At 43.1% G+C, this 26,414-nt stretch overlaps 1 protein-coding gene across 6 annotated transcripts in view; it reads left to right on the top strand.

The window, feature by feature from the left end:
* Positions 1-26,414, top strand: part of LOC149459085 (latent-transforming growth factor beta-binding protein 3-like) — a 999,560-nt gene that overhangs the window by 244,407 nt on the left and 728,739 nt on the right. The window lies entirely within an intron of this gene.

Below are 26,414 nucleotides of genomic sequence, written 5' to 3'. Positions count from 1 at the left end.
AACCAAAATATTGTACCTTTGTATGGGCAGAAAGCTGAAGGAAGAGTATGTAGGAGCGTGGCATTGCACCGTGATCCACTGATTGCTGATGGAATACTTTACAGGTTAATGTGAAAAAAAAGCATTTTTTTACTACAACAATATGTGCATATGTTATTTTTATAAAGGTGAAGATAGCCTTTAAAGTAACAGGGTTCAACACTTGGAGGGGTGGGGCTGTGCCAGCCTGTGCCTAAGGCAGGCCATACATTATACATTTTTTCGTTGAACAAGCTGGTTGAATGGAAAAAAAGGTGTCAATTCACCCATCCACACATTTAAGGTAGATGGGGAAATAACTCCCAGTATTGTGTTCTCACGAAGGGAAGCCTCCCTCGCTGTCAGAACACATTGATCAGTGTTGCTGGCTATACCCAGTGACACTAATCATTCGGGAAAAACCCAACAGGGTGGTTGTACAGAAGTTGATCAATAGATTAACTGCTGTACAGCCAGAGTGCCCATACATGGATCAACATTTGTGTGTATATATATATATATATATATATATATATATATAATGTGTGTGTGTATACATGTTTGTATTATGTGTGTGTATATATATATATATATATATATATATATATATATATATATATACACACATAATACAAACATGTATACATATACAGTATCTCTCTATCAATGATCTTCTATCCCATAACCATTCTGGGACACTGGAATTGTGTACATTCTGCATATAGAGCAGGCAGACAATACAGCATTAAAAAGGAAGCTGTAGTATAATAATTGTAATATAATAAAAAAGGATTGGTGATAATAACCAATACCAATAAGAAGCTTTGAAGAAAAAAAAAAAAGAAAAAAAGAATATGTGTGTGTGTATATATTTATACAAGCTCGGAGCACGTAGTTTGTGTATCTCTGTGATCCAGCCATCCAACTCTTCCAGTGATGTCTCTTCCACCAGTGCATTCCGCATTGGTTGGTGTGGAGCCTCCTGCTCTGTGTAGCAGCCTGGTTTCCATCTTCACCTCCATGGTTCCCTAGGAGCAGCTCCCCATGGATTTGCAAATACTCCTACGAGTGTTTTTATCTTGTATCTTTAAATGGTTTACTAATCTACTACACTTGTCTGACGCCTACATCTTTTTCCTCCTCTGTCGTTATCTAGAGCTGACAACACTCTAAAGCAGCGGTTCTCAACCTGGGGGTCGCGACCCCTTTGGGGTCGAACGACCATTTTACAGGGGTCGCCTAAGACCATCGGAAAACAAATATTTACGATGGTCTTAGGAACCGAGACACTGCTCCTGTCTCAGGCGATCTGTGGGCGGGATGATATGCTGCCCCTGTAACCTGGCCACACCTCCGGGATCACTCAACAGCTCCGCCTCCTCTCCGCTGATTGGCCACCGGAACTGTAGCTCAGGAGAGGCACACAGGCGGCCAATCACCGGCGAGGAGGTGGAGCTTGGAGAGGAGGAGCCGAGCGGCAGCGCGCGGAGATCGAAGAAAATCGAGGGAGCTGCAGGAGCGAGTGAAGAGAGAGGCCAGAGAAGGAAGACAGCTGACAGGTAAGTGCAAATTTTGCTGCTGCAGCCATGTATGCAGGCTGTAGATGGGAGAGGGAGAGAGCGAGCCCAGGCTGGAGCAGGAGTCAGCAAGGTAAGTATCATTGGTGTCAGTGGAAGGGATAGTGCCCCATCATTTGTGTCACTAATACCAACGATGGGGCACTATTCCTCCCTCCACTGACACCAACGATGGGGCACTATTCCTCCCCCCACTGACACCAACGATGGGGCACTATTCCTCCCTCCACAGACACCAACGATGGGGCACTATTCCTCCCCCCACAGACACCAACGATGGGGCACTATTCCTCCCCCCACTGACACCAACGATGGGGCACTATTCCTCCCCCCACTGACACCAACGATGGGGCACTATTCCTCCCCCCACTGACACCAACGATGGGGCACTATTCCTCCCCCCACTGACACCAACGATGGGGCACTAGTCCTCCCACTGATACCAACGATGGGGCACTATTCCTCCCACTGACACCAACGATGAGGCACTATTCCTCCCAATGACACCCACGATGGGGCACTATTCCTCCCAATGACACCCACGATGGGGCACTATTCCTCCGACACCCACGATGGGGCACTATTCCTCCCACTGACACCAACGATGGGGCACTATTCCTCCCACTGACACCCACGATGGGGCACTATTCCTCCCACTGACACCAACGATGGGGCACTATTCCTCCCACTGACACCAACGATGGGGCACTATTCCTCCCACTGACACCAATCATGAGGCACTATTCCTCCCAATGACACCCACGATGGGGCACTATTCCTCCCACTGACACCCACGATGGGGCACTATTCCTCCCACTGACACCCACGATGGGGCACTATTCCTCCCACTGACACCCACGATGGGGCACTATTCCTCCCACTGACACCCACGATGGGGCACTATTCCTCCCACTGACACCCACGATGGGGCACTATTCCTCCCACCGACACCCACGATGGGGCACTATTCCTCCCACTGACACCCACGATGGGGCACTATTCCTCCCACTGACACCAATGATTGGGCACTATTCCTCCCACTGACACCAATGATGGGGCACTATTCCTCCCACTGACGCCAATGATGAGGCACTATTCCTCCCACTGACGCCAATGATGGGGCACTATTCCTCCCACTGACGCCAATGATGGGGCACTATTCCTCCCACTGACGCCAATGATGGAGCACTATTCCTCCCACTGATGCCAATGATGGGGCACTATTCCTCCCACTGATACCAACGATGGGGCACTATTCCTCCCACTGATAGCAACGATGGGGCACTATGCCTCCCACTGACACCAACGATGGGACACTATTCCTCCCACTGACATCAACGATGGGGCACTATTCCTCCCACTGACACCAACGATGGGGCACTATTCATCCCACTGATACCAACGATGGGACACTATTCATCCCACTGACATCAGTGATGGGGCGCTAGTCCTCCCACTGCAAAATAGCAACGAAAATAATTTTATGGTTGGGGGTCACCACAACATGAGGAACTGTATTAAGGGGTCGCGGCATTAGAAAGGTTGAGAACCACTGCTCTAAAGGATGGCAGCCACTACCTGACCCCTCAACATTCAAAGGACTTACATAGGGCCCTTACAGCCATTTGACCATTAATGTTTATTTTTATTCTGGATAACACATCTCTGTGCACCAGTATTACATTTTCTTGTTTCTGTGACTTAATGTGCTGTAAGTACCAACAGGCTTTGTGGTTGCCATCTTGTAGTTCTCAGTTCATTGATTCTTCCTGACATTGTGTAACTTGCCTGCCCATCCTTCGCTACACTGGCAGTCTGCAGGAACCTGACACTGCAAATCTGCAGATCATGGGTGCAATGATTTACAGACTCCTTAAAAACAAATGCACATCGTTTTTTTACCGGCAAAAATGTGCATTTATAATTTTTTTAAGAAAGGTGAACTTATCCTTAAGTTCTGCGTATTCATAAAGTAGTGATTAATAATTCATACTCAAAATGGTCTAAGGCAGGGCTCAAAATTTCAACTCCTGAGCTACTAGCCAGAACTTAAAAGTTATTTGTCACCAGTTGCCCCACTCAACCCCTACCCTGCTCCGCCCCAAATTCCAGCACCAAACACTCCCTCATAAAATTACACTGTTAAATGTTTTATGTGGTTCACATGAATGGAGTGCAATTTTGATGTGGTGCAGGAAATGCACATAAATCGCATTAGCGTGAATTATGTACTACATCAGTGTGAACCGGGCCTAGGTCTGGTTCACACTGATGTGGTGAGGAATTTTCCAGTTTCTGTCCATATCCAGCACTGCATAAAAATGTCACGCCGTTCATGTGAACCACTGCAGGTGTGTATGTTAAGTTAACGATACCACAAAATTGGTTCTGAAAATGCAATGTGATTTGCAGAATCGGATAGCATGGGTGTGAATTGGTGATCACTTTAACGCTGATCTCTTATCTAGCCCCCCCTCCAGACACCGGAAACTATGGCACAAAGGATGCAGTGTTAATTTAGGAGGCTCCAGGTAACTCTGCGATTGCCTTTAATACTTAGGATAGTACTGTGGTGGAGCCAGTGGTGAGCCCCTCTAATATTTCTCTGCCACAATGCAGCAAAGTAATCTCTGGAGCAGGTTAAGAATCAGAGAGTGTGTGTGTGTGGGGGGGGGGGGGGGGGTGCTCTGCAGCTATACTGTGCTCCAATATATGGATCTATAGCATGGGATCAGCTCTCCTAGGCAGAATGTGTGATCTAAATAATGAAAAAAAAAAACAGCGCAAATTAACACCTTGCCTTAATCAATTTATAAACTTAAAAGTGAAATAACAATAATAATATAAATAATGACCAAATCAAAAAATGTATAAATAATAAATTATAACAAGAATAAGTACTCCTGACGTTCCGTGTCATATCTGGGGAGTGGAACGCACGCCGAGAAGTGCGTTCCAAGCAGCCATTTTGACAAATTTTCTGGATTGTATCCTGTCATCCCTTGCTTACCAGGCTGTGAGGTCTCTACAATGCAGTGTGGGAATACTGGATTTTATGTGAGCCTATGGAGGCAATAAAAAGAGGCAGTTTATTCATCTAACAAATGTGAGTGGTCTGGCAATACTTTTTTAGCAACACATCAGTATTAGCAGGATTACACTATTATACATTTATTTCCCTTGCACTGCTGTGGAGTTTGGAGAGAGGATAAGGCAGGAGCCAGTGGAAGAAATCCTTCCCAAGTCCTACATGGTGGAAAAGAGTCCAGGAAGCTTAGGATCCCTATACATCCTAAAAGGTGTATTACTCACCTTTATCTGGTGAGTGCAGCTGATATTGTTTTTTTTCACTGGTGAATGGTGGAAGCATTATCTTAGTCTGGACATTTGTTTTTTTTTAACATTTTGTTCCCCACTTGCTTGGGGAGAAAGGACTTATTCTTGTTATAATTTATAAATTTTTTGATTTGGTCATTATTTATTATTGTTTTTTTCACTTTTAAGTTTATAAATTGATTAAGGCAAGGTGTTAATTTGCGCTGTTTTTTGTTTTTCATTTCTTGGTTTATTTCACCTGTGCACAGCAGCATCTAATACCTGGGTTCTGGTTTTGGAGGTGTTTCCTGTGCGCTGGGGTTTTGTGTATATATAGAATGTGTGATCTAGTGCCATAGGGAAGGATGCTGTATATTGTATCTGCTGTCCCAGGATGTGTCCTCACTGTTGACCCCATTGTATCCTTCCCACCTCCTGATCTGTTCCTATGTTGTGTGTGCCTGCAGTGCTGTCCCCTGCCTGACCTGTGTAGCTCTCTCTAGCCCCAGTTGGGGGGGGGGGGGGGGGGGAGTGCCCAGTGTCCCATTCACTGGCGCTGCTGACTGCCCCGGTTCCCTGTCTCATGCTGCACGTCCAGTTGGCAGCTGTGTGTCCCGGCTAAAGGCAGGCTAGGCTCAGGAATGAAATTGATTCCCAGCAGGGAGATGTTGGCTGTGTTGTCCCTGTGGGAGAGCACTCTGATCCCTTACGGAGTGCCCACACAGCCAAAGCTGCAGAGCCCTTGGCAGTGCTGGAAAGGCTGTGGGAGGGGAAGAGGTGGAGTTGCGGAGGACGAGACAGGGCAAATCACTGGAGGCTATAGGGGAGAGTAAAATGTACCGGAGGAACGTGAGCAGAGCTGGCAATGGTGAGATGGAAGGGACGAATTCTACAGAGTACCAGGACATGGAGCTCTGGGGTCTGTCTACACAGGCAGAGGGGGCATGTTATTTCCACTTGCCAAATGCGAGCAGGCGAGTGGAAATTTTGAGGCCTGGTCTATAGATATTAGTGGTGTACCCCAAGGTTCAGTGTTGGGACCCTTATATTTTCATATACAATGTTTATAAAAGATATAGAGCTTGGGATTAAAAGTACAATTTCAATATTTACAGATGACACCAAGCTATGCAGTGAAATAACGTCCTTACAGAATGTATCCAACTTACAAGCAAACCTCAATTCACTGTTTTTATGGGCAAATATGTGGCAAAATTAGGTTTAATCCTGATAAATGTAAAGTTATGCACTTGGGCGCTAAAAACATGCATGCATCATACATAGGAGTACAACTGGGGGAGTCAATGATCTGGGTAACCTTTTTTTTTTTATTACAAACTTTTATTTGTAAAAGTTTAAACAACAAAATAAGAGGTGATGTATAATCATATCAATACATTTTTTAAGGTCAGATATTGCAAAAAACATAGGGCATATATAAATACCAAGTTTTGTAAGAGACAAATGTACATATATTGTGAGGGCTTAGCTCACTAGCGGGTTGTGCTTGATCCCCTGGATGGGTCAGAACACCATAAACAGAGGCTCAGCACGACAGCAGGTACTTGGTGAATAGGTTTTGTGCGTTTATTTACAAAGTCCAGTGAACACGCAGTGCATAAAAAAACCCAGCAAAACAAACAAAACAGAAAATAAAGCCTGGCCACACTGGGCTACTAACTACAACACACAGCTTTCCTATCTAGCGGTCTGTATGCAGCCTAACACTGCTCAGACCCAGGGTGTTCACACACTTCCAAAATCACAGAGATTGTTTCTCACCATAGGTTGGTTTGGTTGCTCCCCAGTATGTCTTACACAGCCAACTGGTTCCAGGATGGAGCAATCTCACTATGCAGCCTGGGAGTTTTATAGAGCCCAGAGCCCTTAATGCACTACACCTGAGCTAATTATCCACAGTGAGCCACACAGGCTCATCACACAGCACAACAGGAAAACAGTCAGTGTAGAGCATAAACCTGGGACAAATATATCTCCCATCTTGAATACATCCCGTAGTTCTTCCTGACCTCCTGTCACAATATACTTGATACTTAAGCAGGGCTTTTTTCCTCAGAGAAAAGGTGCAAGAACTCCCCCCTGTAATTCGCCCTTTGTCTCCATCCCCTACGCACCTCTGAGCACCTTCCCTTGGTTTCACTCCTACTCACCTCCCAATACCACCCCTTTTAGACCCCTCCCCCCGCAACAATGGACCTCCACAACAAAATACCACCCCTGCAGCAACAAACAAATCTCCCAGCAGCCAGCATTAATAGACCCTATAACAACCAGCAACAGATGACATCTTCCTCAACAGTAGATCCCTCTCAGCAACAACTGACCCCCAGCAACAATATATCCCCCACCAGCAACAATATACCCCCATGCAAAAAAATAGATCCCCTCCAGTGACAATAGATCATCCAGCATAAATAGACCTTTCAGCACACCCCAGTACCCCTGACCATTACATAAACCCAGTGCTGGAAGTGCCAGAACTGCATTCCCCCAGGTTCCTGCTGAAAAAAAGCCCTGTACTGAAGAATAGAAAAACAATGTTGGAGTGAAAGATTTAGTGTAGCGAAAAAAGACAAACCATAATATACCATGAAGATTTAAAATTTAGTCTGTGTTGCAACCTATATTTATTATTTTTTATTTTTATTTATTACAGGTACTTACTGTATATAGTGCCATCAATTTATGTAGAGCTTTACATATATATTGTACATTCACATCAGTCCCTAACCCTCAAGGGGTGTACAATCTAATGTCCCTAACTTACATTCATGCATACACGTACTAGGGCCAATTTAGACAGGATCCAATTAACCTACGAGCATGTCTTTGGAGTGTGAGAGGAAACCTGGAGGAAACCCACGCAGGCACAGGGAGAACATGCAAACTCCAGGCAGGCGGTGCTGTGGTTGGGATTCGAACCGATGACCCTAGTACTGCCAGGCTTAAGTGCTAACCATTTAGCCACTGTGCTGCCCTATATGTAAACCAAGGATTCTATTTTAATTTGAAGATTTTCTTTGTATTATGTATTGTGTGGAAGATTTTTTCCATGGTCATTATGTCATATAGTCTAGCAATTATTTGTGGGAATGGCACTGTATTTGTTTTTCAGTGAAGGGCTATTGTCCAATGTGTAGCCACACAGATGGTGTGTATAAGATTTATTAAAGGTGGCGATAGATCTGAGATGTTACTAAATAATATGCAGTTGTTCCACATTAGAGTTATTTCTTTACCTGCTAGGTGTTAATTAAAATAAATATTTATTTCCAGGTAGGGTCTGGATCTGGATCTGGGTGTTCTGGTAGATCATAGACTTAAAGTAGTAGTAAATTCTCATTGTTTATTTTTACCTACAGGTAAGCTTATAATAAAGCTTACCTCTAGGCAAAATGAATATCTAAATGTGCACCGCTTAGGAAATATTATAGTGACAGCAGTCGGTGGCATCACAGCACACGCACTCTGAGGGAACGGCTTACCTGTGAGTGACATCATCGCAGCTCAGCCATTCAAGCAGCTGCAGCCCATGAATCCAGAAGGAAGACCAGGTGAAGATGGAAAACTCTGCACCGGTTGGGCTGGAGGTCTTCGTTTTCAGGTACTTACCTCATGATGTGCTGGTATGCCTTTGCCTTGCAGGGGGAAGTTTTTTTTTTTTAAACAGTTTTTTACCGCTTTAATATTATAGCATATAATGCCAAGCAAAATAATCTTCTTGTATTAAAAGAGGTGACTAGCAAAGACCATCGGAATGGGACTTTTTAGGCACATACAGTGGGGAAAAAAAGTACCGTATTTTTCGCTCCATAAGACGCACCCGACCATAAGACGCACCCTATGTTTTAGAGGCAGAAAACAGGAAAAAAAAATTCTGAACTAATGGACTGCAGACATAGTAGAGGAGATGACCAGAGACTGCGGACAGTACAGGGATGACCAGAGACTGCGGACAGCACAGGGATGACCAGAGACTGCGGACAGTACAGGGATGACCAGAGACTGCGGATAGTACAGGAGATGACTGCTGACCTTTGGGGAGGGAGGGGGAGCAGGTACCTGAATTTGACAGGTACCCGCTCTTATTTCCGCAGAGTTTTTTTTTTAATCTTACCTGTTCCTCTATCCAGCCGCGCGCTGTCTTCCCAGCTTCTGTAGTGTGGGCGCTCGTCGGACAGCCGGATGCCCAGTGCGCATGCGCGAGAAGCGCTGCGCTTTGTGATTGGTCCGGCGGCTTCTGGAATCTGTCATGTGTCCCAGGTACCGCCTTACCATTCACAAAGAGCACTGCTTTTTCCGCATGCGCACTTGGGACCCGGCTGTCACGCACACTACAGAAGCCGGGAAGACAGCGCGCCTCTGGATAGAGGGACAGGTAAGGTCCCACTGCAGAGCTGAGCGGCCGGCCCGGTATTCTGACACGGCGGCGGTGGAAATACCGGACCGGCCGCTCTATATTCGCTCCATAAGACGCACCGACATTTTCCCCCCTTTTTTGGGGGGAAAAAAGTGCGTCTTATGGAGCGAAAAATACGGTATTTAGTCAGCCACCAATTGTGCAAGTTCTCCCACTTAAAAAGATGAGAGAGACCTGTAATTGGCATCATAGGTAGACCTCAACTATGAGAGACAAAATGAGAAAAAAATCCAGACAATCACATTGGCTGATTTGGAAAGAATTTATTTGCAAATTATGGTGGAAAATAAGTATTTGGTCACCTACAAACAAGCAAGATTTCTGGCTCTCACAGACCTGTACCTTCTTCTTTAAGAGGCTCCTCTGTCCTGCACTCATTACCTGTATCAATGGCACCTGTTTGAACCTGTCCACAACCTCAAACAGTCACACTCCAAACTCCACTATGGTGAAGACAAAAGAGCTGTCGAAGGACACCAGAAACAAAATTGTAGACCTGCACCAGGTTGGGAAGACTGAATCTGCAATAGGCAAGCAGCTTGGTGTGAACAAATCAACTGTGGGAGCAATAATTAGAAAATGGAAGACATACAAGACCACTGATAATCTCCCTCGATCTGGGGCTCCACGCAAGATCTCACCCCGTGGGGTCAAAATGATCACAAGAACGGTGAGCAAAAATCCCAGGACCACACTAGGGGACCTAGTGAATGACCTGCAGAGAGCTGGGACCAACGTAACAAAGGCTACCATCAGTAACACACTACAGCGCCAGGGAATCAGATCCTGCAGTGCCAGACATGTCCCCCTGCTTAAGCCAGTACATGTCTGGGCCCGTCTGAAGTTTGCTAGAGAGCATTTGGATGATCCAGAAGAGGATTGGGAGAATGTAATATGGTCAGATGAAACCAAAATAGAACTGTTTGGTAGAAACACAACTCGTCGTGTTTGGAGGAGAGAGAATGCGGAGTTGCATCCAAAGAACACCATACCTACTGTGAAGCATGGGGGTGGCAACATCATGCTTTGGGGCTGTTTCTCCGCAAAGGGACCAGGACGACTGATCCATGTACAGGGCAGAATGAATGGGGCCATGTATCGTGAGATTTTGAGTGCAAACCTCCTTCCATCAGCAAGGGCATTGAAGATGAAACATGGCTGGGTCTTCCAACATGACAATGATCCCAAACATACCGCCCGGGCAACGAAGGAGTGGCTTCGTAAGAAGCATTTCAAGGTCCTGGAGTGGCCTAGCCAGTCTCCAGATCTTAACCCCATAGAAAACCTTTGGAGGGAGTTGAAAGTCCGTGTTGCCCAGCGACAGCCCCAAAACATCACTGCTCTAGAGGAGATCTGCATGGAGGAATGGGCCAACATACCAGCAACAGTGTGTGTCAACCTTGTGAAGACTTACAGGAAACGTTTGACCTCTGTCATTGCCAACAAAGGATATATAACAAAGTATTGAGATGAACTTTTGATATTGACCAAATACTTATTTTGCACCATAATTTGCAAATAAATTCTTTCCAAATCAGCCAATGTGATTGTCTGAATTTTTTTTTTCTCATTTTGTCTCTCATAGTTGAGGTCTACCTATGATGAAAATTACAGGCCTTTCTTATCTTTTTAAGTGGGAGAACTTGCACAATTGGTGGCTGACTAAATACTTTTTTGCCCCACTGTATATACATATTTTTATTTAACCACTTGCTCTCAGAGGATTTACGCCCCTTAATGACCAGGCCTCTTTTTGCTACTCAGCGTTGCACTAATTCAATTGATAATTGCCCGGTCATGCCATGCTGTACCCAAACGAAATTTACGTCCTTTTTTTCACACAAATAGAGCTTTCTTTCAGTGGTATTTGATCACCTGTGCGATTTTTATTTTTTGTGCTATAAACAAAAAAAAGACCAACAATTTTGAAAAAAAAAAACATTTTTTACTTTCGGCTATAAAAATGTATTCTGCTACATGTTTTTGGTAAAAAGAATCCCAATAAGTGTATATTTATTGCTTTGTGTGAAAGTTATAGCGTCTACAAACTATGGTATAGATACTGCAATTTACGCCATTTTTTTTTCCTATACAGCTCTGCACTAGTTTAACCGACAATTGCGTGGTCAGGCAATATGGTACATAAATTAAATTTATGTCCTTTTTTCACACAAATAGAGCTGTCTTTTGGTGGTATTTGATCACCTGTTGGCTTTTTATTTTTGGCGCTATAAACAAAAAAGTTTTGAGAAAAAAACATTTTTTAGAAAAAAAAATATATTTTCTCATTTGTCATAAAAAATATCCAAAAAAAATAAAATTCCATCATAAATTTAGGCCAAAATGTATTCTGCTACATGTTTTTGGTTAAAAAAAATCCCATTGATCGCTTTGTGTGAAAGTTATAACATCTACAAACTATAGTATAGATAATGGAATTTACACAGCTTTTACTTTCTGACTGCCCATCACATTTCTTGAGGTGCTAAAATACCAGAATAGTACAAACATCCCCAAATGACCCCTTTTCAGAAAGTAGACACCCTAAGCTATCTGCTGAGAGGCATATTGAGTGCATGGAAGATTTATTTTTTTTCCACAAGTGTTTCTTTTGTTTTTTTTTTTAATTTTCAAATAGTTTTTATTGAGAATTTTAGATTCTTGAACAAACAGGTAAATATGTAGATACAGTCAAGTGCATGGTTCACATAAGCGAAACAACAGAAAATGCAATACAAATGAGGTAGGAAACCCCCACCATCCGGCTGGGAGTTCGTTTATCAAAATCATGTTTATAGGAGAGGTATTCTCATTGGAATGTGAACCAACATAATGAGTACAAGAACATGAGGGAATCAAACATAGGGTAAAAAAACAGGTATAGAAAAGAGTGGGAGGGGGAGGGGGAAGGAAAGGCACCAATGTTCTGCGAATATTACATCTCAGAAGATTAAGGTTCGTAATCAGATAATTGAGCAATTGGGATGTTTCAGCCATCGAGACCAGTGCAGTGTGAATTTATGATATGAGGAGTTTCGTAAGGACGCTCTTCTTTCCATCTCACATTGTAAGTTGAGGTCAGCAACTAGACGGGCTAATAAGGGGGGAGACGTAGAGCGCCATAGTCTCATAATGTTAGTCTTAGCTGCTGCCAGAATGTGTATGATAATGGTGCGTGAGCGTACAGGAAATTGTTCTATCGTTAGATGTAGAAGGGCTAATCCTGGGTTAATAGTTATAGGGAAGTCTGTGACTGAGGATATCAATTGGAACACTTTGTTCCAATATGATTTGAGGGATTTGCAGGACCATAGTACGTGAAAAAGCGAACCAGTTTCACCACAGTGTCTCCAGCAAGTTTTTGGTCGCTGCGGATAATAGATGGATAATTTGGCAGGAGTCAAGTAGCATTGGTGGAGAATTTTTAGATATGATTCCCAATGGGAGCTACATTTTGAAGCTTTGTATGTAGTGGTAAACGTCATTTGCCATGACTGTGGGGTTGTTGGGAGAAGAAAGTTCTTTTCCCAGTTAGTAAGGGATGATGTATGGGTTGTGAAATGCGTTTCAGTTAGTAATATATAAAAGGTAGAGATCCCTTTCTTTGGATAATTAGTCTTGTGGAGGAAATGATGTGCAGTAGCTGGGAGGTCTATCTTAATAGGCATATTTGTTTTATGAAGCAAATGGGATACTCACCTAAAAGTGAAGTGTTCCGTATTGGGAAGATGGAATTTTTCCTGAAGTGTCTGGAATGACTCTGGTTCCTGATTGTTGTAAATATCTTGGTTATGGTAAATACCCAACTCTTTCCAAGATTTTAGATTCAAATGTGGGGATAGAAATTGTAGAGTGGATATGGGAGTCAGAATTGGTAAGTTAGTCTTCTGTGATTGAGTACATGTCAAGAACTCATGCCAAGCTGTTAATGAGGCTTGGATACATGGGTTTGTGAGTGGATGTCCAATCTGTGTTGTGGGAGGCACGAAAAGCAAATCTGTTAAGGTACCTTGCGGATATCTGGAGGGTTCCATAATAGTCCAGATTTTTTCCTGAGTAGGGTGCCACCAGTAGAAGAGCTGGTCTAGTAGGACCGCCTGATAGTAGGATTTTAAATGCGGGAGACCAGCTCCCCCTCTGAAGGGCGGGCGGATCAGGTTTGTAGAGCATCTGGGCCGTTTAGCATTCCATAAGAATTTATTTAGAATTTTTTGCATTGTAGAGAAGAAGGAGGAAGGTATAGGGACTGGCAATGTGCGGAAGATATATAATATCTTTGGCAATATACACATTTTAATAGCAGCTACTCTGCCTAACATTGATAATGTGGTTGTACGCAGGCTTCTAAGTTCCTGTGGTATGGTATCTATTAGCGGTTTAAGGTTTGCTGCATAGAGTTGGTTGGTTTTGGAGGTAAGTTTAATCCCCAAGTATGGGATACTGTGTTTTTCCCATTTAAAGGGGAATTGTTTTTCAAGGAAAGTTTGTGTCGGTATCGGAGTATGAAGGTTTAAAATTGAAGATTTGGTTTCATTGAGCTTGTAATATGATACGTCTGCATAGTTTTGTATGTGTGAGCGTATTAAAATAAGAGATTTGTACGGATTTGTGATCATTAGAATAATGTCGTCTGCAAAAAGGCTGATTGTATGTTCTTGCTGAAAAAGTTTAATCCCCGAAAAATTGGGATCATTCCTAAGGTTGGATGCCAGTGGTTCGATGAGTAAGGTGAAAATTATGGGGAGAGAGGACAGCTTTGTCTAGTACCATTGGATATTTGAAATGGTTGCGAAAGTGTGCCATTGGTGAGGACTCTAGCCGAAGGTTTAGAGTAGAGGGATAAGATTGCTGACAGCATCCAATCCGTAATTCCTAGCTTTTGAAGTGTAAGTGACATAAAACGCCAGTGTATGCGGTCGAGCGCTTTTTCTGCGTCGAGTGAAAGGAGAATTGAGGGTTGTTTGTCTGATTCAAGAAGGTGTAATAGTGATATAAGTCGACGAGTTGCATCAGGGGCCTGTCTACCTGGCACAAATCCCACCTGATCAGATTTGATTAGCGTCGGAAGGAACGGGAGGAGTCGTTGAGCTAATATCTTGGCATATATTTTCAGATCCGTATTAAGTAGTGAAATTGGTCTATAGTTTTGGACTAATTGGGGGTCTTTACCCGGTTTCGGGATAGTAGAGATTATTGATTGTAGCATGTCAGGAGGGAATTCTCCTTTAGAAGTAACGTGGTTATAGAGGTCAGATAGGTGTGATTTAAGATTAGGGGCGAACGTTTTATAAAATTCATTGGTAAAGCCGTCGTTACCCGGAGATTTGTGCATGGGAAGTTTGTTTATGATTTTCTCAATCTCTGCAGGTGAGATCGGCACAGAGAGGGAGGCTAATTGGGTGGACGTAAGTTGGGGAAGTTTAGTATGGCTTAGGAAAGTCTCGATCGACGGGTTCGTTGGTTGAGTCGTGTCAGGGTCATCTTTTATGTTATATAATGATTGATAATAGCACGCAAACGCATTCGCTATATCTTGTGGGTTAGATAGAGGAACACTGGAAAGAGGATGCTGAATTGTAGCTATTTTGTTTTTAATACGTTTCTGTTTAATAGTTTTGGCAAGAAGAGAGTTAGTTTTATTACCAAGTGCATAGTATTGGGATTTCGTTTTTTGGAGGTTTGTATCATAGTCGTGTAAGAGTGCAGTGCGGAGTTTGTCCCTATCTTGGCTTAAGGCCGCGGTTGTGGTAGCGTTTGGGTGTTGTTTATTAATATCCTCGTTTCTACGAATAGAAGCAAGGAGTAGGTCAATTTGCTGAGACCGCTGTTTTTTAACGCGAGAAGTTAATTGGATGAGGATACCTCTCATATAAGCCTTATATGTTAACCAAAGTGTGGTAATAGAAATTTCCGGAGTAACGTTAGTTTAAAAAAAAAGGTCATGTGCTTCTAATATGGATTTCTGGTTTTCTGGTGTATTCAAAATTGTAGAGTTGAGTCTCCAAATAGGTGGGATCGCCGACCGCTGGGTGTCCTCCAAGGATACGGTGATCGGTGCATGGTCAGACCAGGTTATAGTACCAACGTGAGAGGACATCACGTGTTGTAGAGTCCATTTGTCCGTGATGAACATATCAATTCTAGAGTATGACAGATGTGGCAGTGAAAAGTAGGTGTAATCTCTTTCCGCACCATGTTGGCATCTCCAGATGTCATATAAGTCATGGTCGTGCAGAAAACGGTTAAAGTTGAGGTTGCTGGGTTTTTTATTAGAAGAAGAGTCTAGGAGTGAGTCACTGAGAACATTAAAGTCTCCGCCAATAATAAGTCTGCCTTGCTGATGTTGGGAGATGAGAATCTGGAGTTTCCAATGAAATTTAAGTTGTTTACTGTTAGGGCCATAAACGTTCACCAAGGTGTGTAAAATCTCATTAATTTGGCATATCATAATAATATAACGACCTTGCGGGTCAATTACAGTAGAGGTAAGTTTGAAAGAAAGGGCATTGTTAACCGCGATAATAACTCCATTCTTTTTTTTCCCGTTCGTTGCCATGAATAGTTGAGAGAAGCGAGGTAAATACAGCTTAGGAATTTTATCCGTGGCAAAGTGCGATTCCTGTATGAAGAGTAAATCTGTTTGAAACTTCCGGACTTCTCTTGCTAGCATTGATCTCTTAAAAGGGGAGTTGAGGCCTCGCACATTAAAAGATTTGATGATAATCATTTGTAAATGGGGTCTTGGAGTACAGACATATTCGTGGTGTTTTTTATTCTATTGGTAGTCATGGTCACGGGGAAGAAGTTTTGCGTCAAAAATGAACATTTGTTGGTGCCATTGGAAGGGGTAAGTGAAAAGGGAAAAATAACACTAAAAAAAAACTTGCACATAAAGCAAGTAAACGGTGTAGCCAGGATTACTACATCAAAGGTGGGGGAATCAAACAGGATATGACCCTCGATAGTGTCATATCTAAACACAACTGTGGAATTACAGATCATTGGGTTCAGGCCGAACGCCAGCAATATGAGAGTTCAGAGAACGCCTCTAGGGAAAGAGGAAAGGAAATATAACCACGGCTAGTGTCGCTTAGCCCGTCAGGTTGCTTCCATGTTTTGCACAGAACCAGGGTTGTTCTTCTGTGGGTCCGCAGGTAAAATGCTCCAGGCCTTAAGGAAGTCCAGACCGGCCTCTAGATTTTTAATAGTATAGATTCTGCCTTGATGACGCACTATTATTTTAGTGGGGAATCCCCATTGATAGGCCATATTGTGATTTCTAAGCGCTTTCGTGATTGGTATCATTTTTTTCCTGTTGGCAAGTGTGGCTTTAGATAGATCCGCATAAAGACGCAAAGTTGCGTGTGAGGACGGTAGTGGAGGTGGATTCCTGGCCGCCATCATAATTCTCTCCTTAATATGGTAGAAGTGAATTCGGACGAGCACGTCTCTAGGAATGGTTGCGGACAAGAATGAGGGCTTAGGTAGTCGATGTGCTTGATCGATTATGGCCTCTACCTCAGAGAGTGTGGGGATAAGCAGCTTAAAGAAGTGATGTAGATATGGTAGTAATACCTCGTTAGACACCGTTTCGGGAATTCCTCTAAATTTGATGTTATTACGGCGTGATCGATCCTCCATATCGGCCAATTTGAGGTTGATTTGTTCAATATCTGACGTGTGATCCGCATGAGCATCAATCAAATCATTGTGCGCTTCCACTATGTCCGCTATGTTGGTTTCAACATGGCGGATCCTGCGTTCCTGTCTTTGGACCAGAGTAGTAATTTGGGACAGTGGTGCGGAAATATCATTATGCAAAGTTTGGCGCAATAGTGTCAGCATATTTTTCATACAGATTTCGGTTAGCGGTTGGTCAGATGCTGGGAATGCGTCTAAGTCAGGCAGATTGGGAAGTGGTGGTTGAGGCGTAAAGTTTAGGGCCTGGCATGTGTCCTCAGGGTCTCTATCAAGCCGCGGCTTTGATTTTACAGGGCTGCAGGAGGTGGGAGACAACTCACCCGGATCCCCTGGATAGAGTTGGTGCTGCAGCCTGGGATCCACAGGCTGGGAGTTGTAGTCCCCCTCCTGGCTGCTGCTGACTCCCTGCATCTCCGCATGGCGGCCGCCATCTTGGATTCCCTGCTGAACGGCCGGGAAGAAATTAGTTAGTTTCCCTGGTTGCCCCGGGCTTTTTTTCCTGCGGGGCATGTCTAGTGGGCTGCGGGCACCCTCCGTGATCAGCTGTTTATGGTTGGTTTTCCCTGGGGTCGTAGTGTGCCGCTTCAGTGCTGGCGGGTGGACGGAGCAGCGGCTATAGCGCGTCCATCTCCGAGCCGGCCGCGCATGCGCCCTTGTTTTTTTTTTAAAATGATATGTTTCTCGCACAAGCCATGGGTATATGTGGAATTACACCCTAAAATACATTCTGCTACTTCTAATGAGTATGCGGATACCACATGTGTGAGACCTTTTGGGAGCCTAGCCACATACAGGAGCTTGAAATCCAATGACCACTTTGAAAGCCCGAAGTGCATAACTTCCTCATTTCACTTCTTCACTACCTATCACAGTTTCGAAGGCCATGAAATGCCAGGATAGCACCAACCCCCCCCCCCCCAAATGACCCCTTTTTGGAAAGTAGACACCCTAAGGAATTTAAAAAGAGGCATGGTGAGTATTTTGCAGATCTCACTTTTTCTCACAAGGTTTTGAAATATAAAAAAAGAAAAGGAAAAATATGTTTTTGTTTTTTTTCTTCATTTTCCAAAAACATGTGGCAACAAACGGGATCTGCAAAATACTCACCATGCTTCTTATCAAATTCCTTGGGGTGTCTACTTTCCAAAAAGGGGTAATTTGGGGGGGTTTGGTGCTATCCTGGCATTTCAGGGCCTCCAAAACTGTGATAGGTAGTCAGGAAGTGTAATGAGGAAATAAAGCCCTTTAAAAGCCTGAATGTGCTTATTGGATTTTGGGGTCCTGTACTTGGCTAGACTGCCAAAACTTCTCTCACATGTGGTACCCCCATACTCGGGAGAAGTAGCAGAATGTATTTTGGGGAGTAATTCCACATATACCCATGGCAAGTGTGAGCAATAAATCATTTAAGTGACAATTTTGTGTAAAAAAACAAACAAAACATTTTTGCTTGTCATTTTCCAAAAACTTAAATACATTCTTCTATTGATTCAACATGCCTCTTAGAAAATAGTTTGGGGTGTCTACTTTCCAAAAAGGGGTTGTTTTGGGGGGTGGGGGCATTTTATGCCCAGCATTTGAAGTTTATGCCACACATCACTCACTCTTCTAACCACCTGAAGACCAAGCCTTTTCTGACACTTTTTTTTTAAAAAATCAGTATTTTTTGCTAGGAAATTCAGTTAAACCCCAAAGATTATATATTTTTTACAGCAAACACCCTAGTGAATAAAATGGCGGGTGCTGCAATTTTGTTTGTTCAGGATCCACCCAAAAGCAAGGTATCTTCCAAACACTCAAAATAGGACCTGTTTTCAAAGTTTGCTTGTCCTGGTCTTATCCACCAAAACATGTCACACAAAATGGCCACTGTGGCCATAGTCTCTGTGCAAAATCTTATTGCTTTTCAGCTGATGTTTTTATCAAGATAGTTTTAATGTATTTTTTTTAATAATATGTGTACTTTTATAATTTTTTATATATATGTGCGTAAAAATTCCCAATCCAATGTTTTATGCTAGTAATCTAAACGAGGGATGTGGCACATAGCATGAATCAGACCTACAGTGGGGATCGAAAGTTTGGGCACCCCAGCTAAAAATTTGTATTAATGTGCATAAAGAAGCCAAGGAAAGATGGAAAAATCTCCAAAAGGCAAAAAATTACAGATTAGACATTCTTATAATATGTCAACAAAAGTTAGATTTTATTTCCATCATTTACACTTTCAAAATAACAGAAAACAAAAAAATGGCGTCTGCAAAAGTTTGGGCACCCTGCAGAATTTATAGCATGCACTGCCCCCTTTGGAAAGCTGAGACCTGCCAGTGTCATGGATTGTTCTCAATCATCATCTGGGAAGACCAGGTGATGTCAATCTCAAAGGTTTTAAATGCCCAGACTCATCTGACCTTGCCCCAACAATCAGCACCATGGGTTCTTCTAAGCAGTTGTCTAGAAAACTGAAACTGAAAATAGTTGACGCTCACAAAGCTGGAGAAGGCTATAAGAAGATAGCAAAGCGTTTTCAGATGTCAATATCCTCTGTTCGGAATGTAATTAAGAAATGGCAGTCATCAGGAACAGTGGAAGTTAAAGCAAGATCTGGAAGACCAAGAAAAATATCAGACAGAACAGCTCGCAGGATTGTGAGAAAAACAATTCAAAACCCACGTTTGACTGCACGATCCCTCCAGAAAGGTCTGGCAGACACTGGAGTTGTGGTACACTATTTCACTATAAAGAGATACTTGTACAAATATGGTCTTCATGGAAGAGTCATCAGAAGAAAACCTCTTCTACGTCCTCACCACAAAAATCATCGTTTGAACTTTGCAAATGAACATATAGACAAGCCTGATGCCTTTTGGAAACAAGTTCTGTAGACCGATGAGGTTAAAATTGAACTTTTTGGCCGGAATGAGCAAAGGTACGTTTGCAGAAGAAGGGGCACAGAATTTAGTGAAAAGAACCTCTGTCCAACTGTTAAGCATGGGGTTGGATCAATCATGCTTTGGGGTTGTGTTGCAGCCAGTGGCACAGGGAACATCTCACGAGTAGAAGGAAAAATGGATTCAACAAAATTTCAGCAAATTTTGGATGGTAACTTGATGCCATCTGTGAAAAAGCTGAAGTTAAAGAGAGGATGGCTTCTACAAATGGATAATGATCCTAAACACACCTCGAAATCCACGGGGGATTAGATCAAGAGGCGTAAACTGAAGGTTTTGCCATGGCCTTTACAATCTCCTAAACCTCAACATAATTGAAAATCTATGGATAGACCTTAAAAGAGCAGTGCGTGACAGACAGCCCAGAAATCTCAAAGAACTGGAAGACTTTTGTACGGAAGAATGGGCAAAGATACCTCAAACAAGAATTGAAAGACTCTTGGCTGGCTACAAAAAGCGTTTACAAGCTGTGATACTTGCCAAAGGGGGCAGTACAAGATATTAACTCTGCAGGGTGCCCAAACTTTTGCAGACGCCATTTTTTTGTTTTCTGTTATTTTGAAAGTGTAAATGATGGAAATAAAATCAAAATTTTGTTGACATATTATAAGAATGTCTAATCTGTAATTTGATGCCTTTTGGAGATTTTTCCATCTTTCCTTGGCTTCTTTATGCACATTAATACAAATTTTTAGCTGGGGTGCCCAAACTTTCGATCCCCACTGTATATAATTATTGTGTTAAAAGAGGTATAGACTAGAGAGAGAGCGATCATTTTTCCCTTATATAAATTATTAGTAAGACCTCATCTAAAATATGCTGTTCAATTTTGGGCACCAGTTCACAAAAGCAATATTGGGGAACTGGTGAAAGTACAAAGAAGGGCAACCAAACTGATAAGATGCATGGAGGAGCTCAACTATGTGTAAAGATTAGTTGAACTAAATTCATTCTGTCTTGGGAAGAGGCGATTGAAGAACATGTAAACACAACATTTCATGTTCCTGATATGTGCCCGTTGTACCATGTACTTTTATGAATCCTGTATCCTGTTGTCTTTGTAATGCTTCCTTTGTGTGAAAGCGCTGGTGTTCCTGACACTCACTGCTCTCCTATTAAAAACTGACCACCTTAGGCATGAGAACACAGCCTGGTCAGTTTTCTTGCTGTTCTGGGAGCGAATCCAATGATCAGATTTGTGATATTTATAATATTTTATTACCTGTACATTTTGCCTTTCATTACTCTATTAAACTAATTGGGTTGTCTTACAAAGTGAAGGTTTACACATATTTTAAGGGAGGATATGATCACCATGTTTAAATACATAAGTGGTCCATATAGTGAACTTGGTGTAGAGTAATTCAGTTTAAAGTGGTTGTAAAGTCTCAAAGTTTTTTACCTTTATGCATTCTATGCATGAAGATAACAAAAACTTATATGTGCAGCACAGCCCCTAAGGCCCAATGTACAAGGGACACTTCTGAACTATGTAAACTGACTGCTGGAAAACATAGGTTCAAAAACGTCTGTTTAGTCATGTTTGCATAACGAGTTTATGCGTGTTTGCGTTTAGAAGCATTTTTAAAGATAAGGATAGGAGAACCTCCCAAATGCCCAGAATGCACTGAAAAGTGGTAAATTATTAACTATTTCAGACTGTTTCAGAGGAATACAAAGAGAGCAGTATGTGTTGAAATTAGCTTAGGTTTGAGTTGCTCATTAACATTTCTTTTGTTTCCAAGGGTGGGAGAGGTGTCTAGTGGAGTGAGTCATTAAGGCCACCTGGCAGGGGATCTTCATGAGGAATTTGAGGTGTGAATGGTCATTAACATATCTTTTGTTTCCAAGGGTGGGAGAGGGCTGAGGTGTGAATTGGTCATTACAACCTGACAAGCTTGGTAGAAACTTCCTGTTTTCAGTGTTTTGTCCATCTGAGTACCTAGAAAACGCTTTGCAAGCATTTTTCATGATGAAAAAAGGCTCTGCACAGCATTGGGAACTGGAAGAGTTAAAAAAAAAATTCAGACGCAAACGCTTATAAATGCAATTTGCTGTGTTTAGCCGCATTTACAAGCATTTTGCGTTTGAAATGCTGATACAATCGACTGCTGAACGCAATTTTTCTGCGTTCAAAAGAACAACTGTAAACTCAAATGCCTCTAAACGAAGATGTGTACATGGACACATAGGAAAACATTAGGATGAGTTCAGGGGCTGCTGAAAAAAACGCTTAACAGCTGCTAAATATGAGTTTATCAGCTGCAGTGTATACGAGCCCTAATACTTACTACTTACTGCTGTAAATCACAGCCAGTGAGCTAATGAGGAGAGAGAGAGGCCACAGCTCTGTGTGTGAATGGACATGCAGAGCAACGGCTCAGGAGCGAGCCTGCCTGGGTGCCCCTATAGCAAGCTGGAGGGAGGGAGGGACCAGGAACGCCAGAGGGCAACCTGAGAAGAGGATTATTAGGGCTTCTGTGTGCAAAACCACTGTACAGAGCAGGTAAATATGACATGCTTTTTATTTTTTTTAAATTCCCTTTAATATCACTTTAAGACCATCACAAAGGACAAGGAGACACTCTTTACATTTGGAGAAAAAGAGATTTAACCTCAAAATACAGAAAAAGTTCTTCACAGGAAGAGTGAAAATGTGGAATCGTTCTTGCCAGCTCAGTAGGTTGTTTTAAAAAATGGACTGGATTCTTTTCGAAATGCACAAAATATATCTGGATATTAATATTTATATGTATAGTTGATCCAGGGAATGTCTGATTACCTCCATGAGGAATCAAGAAGGATTGTATTCCCCTGCTGGAGCAAATTGGATTATGCTTTATTGGGGTTTTGGCTTTCCTCTGGATCAAGGGTGGGTATAGGATTGTGTACAACGTATATGGAGTTTTTCTGTTTGTGTGTTTTTTATTTTTTCTGTTAGTTGAACTAGATGGACTTGTGTCTTTTTTCAACCAGACTATGTAATTTGTAACATAAAAAGTATTTGTAGTAATTGTTTTTACTCATTAAATTAAATGGATACTGGTAATGGCCATAAAAGTAATACAGTGAAGATTTTCTTAATCAGAATAATGTATATATTGTATATTCATGTCAATAAAATAAGAAATAATAAAATTCTAAGGTTTAATTGTGTTCTATTTAGTGGGTTCAAGTGAAACAATGGCATAATAGCAAAGTGCTTTGATAGTAACAGGTCTGCAGGAGAATAATTACTAATAATGTGGTCTTCCAAACATCGGTGACTTGACAATATCTAGGCAAAAAATGCCAATCCTGACAATATATAAGGTACAATTAGGCAATCATTATGCATGAAATAGCTGTCATATTATGAGGGCAACAAATGGGCAGTAAACTGCCCAATTGTGACAATATGTGGGAACATATGGGCAAAAATTACGTTAACAAAATTGGCAATCTTGACAATATGCATTCAACTCACTGGCACCCAATCAGCTATCCCCCCCAAAAAAAATTCTAACCCTCCTCCCAAAGCAAAAATTCCTGTTTACCCCCTCCCACCGAGCAGACCTCCTCAAAACACTTCACCAGACATCAAATGCAGAGCAGCATTTAATACACAGAGATGTACAGGAGACAGGAAGAGGCAGACATACATTGTTAAGAAGTGCTGGACCTATGTTGTCAAAAATGTTTGGCCTTCAGATGTAACTTCTGGCTTTAAAGTGCTTGTAATTGCAGGTTTTTACCTTTAATGTATCCTATGGATGAAGGTAAAAAACCTTCTGAGTGCAGCTTCCTCTGCAGCCCCCCCCCCCCCACCTTTCCATACTCACCTGAGTCCAATTCAAATCCAACGGCTCCCCCGGGTCTCTCCCTCCTAATTGACTGAGACACAACACCTGGAGCCATTGGATCATTTCCTTATTTCCTGGTTATTGCTCTGCTCTTTACTTCTACCCAGATTTAGTTTTAGATCTACAATGTACATGTCTTTGGCTATTGACTGTACTAATTTCTCTAGTAGTCTTTATTGTTTACCATTAATACACATCATATATTCATAACTCCAAATATAAACTGAACTTTAGGATAATGAAACGAATACTGTTGTTATATGCTTATAAACTAAAATTGAATGACTGAGCCCTCTTGTACTAGAGTGTTATGTGGTGGAAAAAGGGAGATAATCCATCTGGAGTGCTGATAGGTAATTGTGCAACAACATACTCCACAGGTAACTGACCAAGGAGAATGTTCATAAACTAGTGCACACCGACACCCTATCAGTGCCTTGGCATTACTTAAAATGTATCTCACGTCTCCTATGTGCGCTGGTGCTCATTGTCAGGGACTGAAAGTGAAGGAGACGGTAAAACCTCAAGCTGTCACTTGAACAGGAATAGGGGGGAAATCTTCCAATGAGAACACTTGCTCTGGTAAGAACTATCTAAGAGAGGGTTTTCTTACTTTACTGTAGAGCAGGGATGCTGAATTAAAATTCTTGGAGGTCCAGTTGGTAACATTTTCTTTCCTCAGAGGTCCGAATCTCATTTTTCTTCCATAACTTGGGGCTTTCCCATCACATCCCCCTTATATCACAACTCTCTTTCCCATCAGAGCCCCCCAACATTAAAGCCCTGCTTATATCACATTCCTCCTTGCAATCACAACCCCCACATCACAGCTCCCCCCATCATGACATCACAGCCCCCTTTTAATCACAGCCTTCCTCCTCACACCACAGACCCTTCATATCATAGCTCCCCCCTCTCACATCTCAGCCCCCCCATATCACAGCCCCCCCCCCTCACATCACAGCTCCCTCTTAAATCACAACCGACCTATATCAGCAAGCCCTTAAATCACAGCGCCCCTTATCACAGTTCCCCCCTCTCACATCACAGCCCCCCCCATATCACACTTCCCCCTTACATCACAACCCTCCCTCACATCACAGCCCCCCCATATCACAGCTCCCTCTTACATCACAGACCCCTCCATATCACAGCTCCCTCTTACAGCACAGCCCCCCATATAAGAGCTCTCACATCACAGCCCCCCCTCACATCACAGCCCCCCTTACATCAGAGACCCCCATATCAGAGCTGCCTCCTCTCACATCACAGCCCCCTCCCTCACATCACAGCCCATCCAACTCACAGCTCCCTCTCTCACATCACAGCCCTCCCCTTATCACATCACAGCACCCAGTGTTACAGCTCCCCACTTTTACACCCCATTTCACAGCTCCCCCCTCTCACTGCCCCCCACATCACATCTCCCCCCTCACAGCCCCCCCATTTTACAGCCCCCCTCACTTCACAGCCCCCCAAATCACAGCTCCCCCCTTTTACATCAAAGCCCTCTGTGTCACTATGGGTGGGGGGCCCATGGAGCACAGCTCACTTTGGAGAGGTGGGGAGACCCCTGTCTCAGCTCCCCATATCCCTCTTATGTGTAAATCACCCTGTGCCTGTTAGGGGTACAGGGTGATCTGTCCTAATATTGGGTGGGGGGTTGTTGATTGTTTAATGCCATGTGGTTGCATCCCATTGTTCTATTGTGTGTCTTGCTTGGGAGCAAACTATTATGGGATGTATGTGTTTGTGTATTGGCTTGGTGGGGGTTGTTTCCAGCAGCCCTCCTGATGGGACTGTTGGTGTGTTTCTTGTTACTAAATGTAGATCGCCCTGCCCTGTGTCATTATGCAGGGAGGGGGGGTTGTTCCCTTGAATGTATGTATCTTGTATCTGTGTTAAAATAAACAAGTCTATTTCATGGTTTACTTCAAGATTAGTGTTGTCTAGTCTTGTATGTTTGCTGTGGTGTCTGTGGACGGTGTTCGGACGGGGAAGCGTTAGCCTAATGGAAGTACCCAAGTGCAGTCGGGGTCCGGTTCCGTTGCACCCTCCCATAATCTTCCCCCTACCTTAACTCGATTGTGTGCAGGGCAGGAGGAATGGCAGTGTGCAATCCTCTTCTGAATGTACTTCTTACCGTCGCCACTGAACTCAGTGCAGGAAGGAGGGTGCGAGGAATGGCAGGTTGGACTCCTCTTCTGTGTGACCTGTCCTGCTGCCACTGCTCTTGAAGTCACAGTACGGAAGAAAGCGGGAGGAATGGCAGGGTGGACTCCTCTTCTGAGTGTACCTCCTTCAGGGAGGAGGGCAGGAGGCACGGAAGGTCTGCACTGAGGGCCGGGAGCTGCCCAACTATTCTTGGTAAAAGGCGAGTGACCCGCTTGTTAATGTTAAAGGTTGTACAGCTGCGGTTCCCCCTGTAGACCTTCCGTGCCTCCCACCCTCCTCCCTGCAGTGAGTTCAGCAGTGGTAGTGACGAGTATACTCAGAAGAGGAGTCCACCCTGCCATTCCTCCCGCTTTCTTCCCTACTGGGACTTCAACAGCAGTGGCGGTAGGACAGG

This window comes from Staurois parvus, unplaced genomic scaffold (assembly GCF_062004578.1).
Source record: "Staurois parvus isolate SC_StPar_1 unplaced genomic scaffold, SC_StPar_1.0 ptg000275l, whole genome shotgun sequence".
Lineage (NCBI taxonomy): Eukaryota > Metazoa > Chordata > Amphibia > Anura > Ranidae > Staurois > Staurois parvus.
The sequence above is the reverse complement of the archived record's forward strand: the minus strand, read 5'-3'. Positions and strand labels throughout refer to the sequence as shown.